General features: G+C 46.6%; 1 pseudogene; it reads right to left on the bottom strand.

Moving 5' to 3' along the window:
* Nucleotides 1-7: 7 nt before the first annotated feature.
* LOC108524501 (YY1-associated protein 1-like) lies at nucleotides 8-1,446 on the bottom strand (annotated as a pseudogene).
* Nucleotides 1,447-1,598: the final 152 nt, after the last annotated feature.

The following is a 1,598-nucleotide window of genomic DNA, read 5'->3' as shown; positions in this document are numbered from 1 at the left end:
CGGTAGCAGGAACAGTGAAGATAACAGATGCAGGATGGATAACAGGGGCAGGTTTGATACAGCGAAAAGCCCTGGCTCCCCTTCTTTTGAGGGTCTCCGTCTCACATACGGCTTTCGAAACATAGAAGGGGAAGGGGAGGGCAGCATTACCTTGGGCACAGGGGCAGAAGAGAGCAAAGTCTGGGATTCAGACAGAGGGAAGCTTGTCCTGCCCTCAGGGGCATAGCAGTCAGTGCTGCAGGAGACTCAAAACTCTCACCTCCACTGACCCCAGTGGAGGGACACCTGGAACTGTCTGTAAAACAGTGGCTGGCTGAATCGGGTGAGGAATCCGGACAACCATTTTGCTCGGAGGGGCTTCTGAATGAGTTGATTGGGCTGGTGTTTTCCCAGGGTTGAAGCTAGGCTGGAGAGAGGGGCTGGGTTGGATAAGGAGGGGTTTCAGGACTGATGAGCGCTTCTGTCTCCAAGCCTTCCTGGGGAAACGGTTGGCAACTGGCTTCAGTTTCAGGACCACACCCTTAGGCAATAGCAGTGGGTACCGAGTTTCACTCTCCAACTCCGAGTTGTCTTTTCTAGGCCTTGATCTGAGCTGATCTCAGTGGTTCCAGTCACATGTCCTACCTCTCTAGCACCATCAGCCATGTGCCGCAGTTCTTCCTGGATGGATGGCAGACTGGCCTATTGAAAATGAGAACACTCTGATCCAGCACATGTCAGAATCTGGGAAAAGAATAGGGCTTTCTAGGTTTTACAGACCTGAGACAAGCTCAAGGCATCTTTCCAAGAAGGGACTCTGTATATCAAATTTCTACAAAGACCACATTCCAATTATACACTTTAGAAAGTCTTCTCTGAATTTCCTTGAGCAAATTACCATTTTACCCATTATTTTGAAAATGTTGTAGAATCACCCGGAGAAAAGCAAAGTAAGGGAAGAAAGGTGAATGAGGAAGATTTCTGAAGTCCTAGTTCTACAACTAAAGCATTAGTCAATTAAGGAAGCCCCTGATACTCTCTCAGAACTTTCAGTGACCTGCCTCCCACAGACTTTGAGGAAGAGGGTTGTACCTTTAACCAGAATGGGAGCCGGTGTTCTTCTCTGTCTACAGGTGGCTTCCACTGATGTGGCTGGATCTCTTCACAGCATTTTACTAAGACAGGCAGCTGTTTGGTCTTCTTATAAAACTTAACATGAAAAAAATGCGCATGAGTTACATTCCTTCTGGAAACACTGTCGTCTGTCAGGCTGGTGAATGGGGTGGGTGGTGGATCGAGACACACACACACACACACACACACACACACACACACACAAAACCACATACACAAACATCCATGAACACACATATATAAATAGCATATGCTGAATATTTGTACATTTCAAATTAATCTGTATTTAAAGATTTTATAGTTACTATTTTTTTTTTTTTGGAGACAGTATCAGTCTGTCGCCCAGGCTGGAGTGCAGTGGCGTGATCCTGGCTCACTGCAAGCTCCGCCTCCCGGATTCACACCATTCTCCTGCCTCAGCCTCCCAAGTAACAGGTGCCTGCCACTATGCCTGGCTAATTTTTTTTTTTTTTTTTTTTTTTTTT

Source organism: Rhinopithecus bieti, unplaced genomic scaffold, assembly GCF_001698545.2.
Source record: "Rhinopithecus bieti isolate Rb0 unplaced genomic scaffold, ASM169854v2 scaffold_83627, whole genome shotgun sequence".
NCBI lineage: Eukaryota > Metazoa > Chordata > Mammalia > Primates > Cercopithecidae > Rhinopithecus > Rhinopithecus bieti.
The sequence above is the reverse complement of the archived record's forward strand: the minus strand, read 5'-3'. Positions and strand labels throughout refer to the sequence as shown.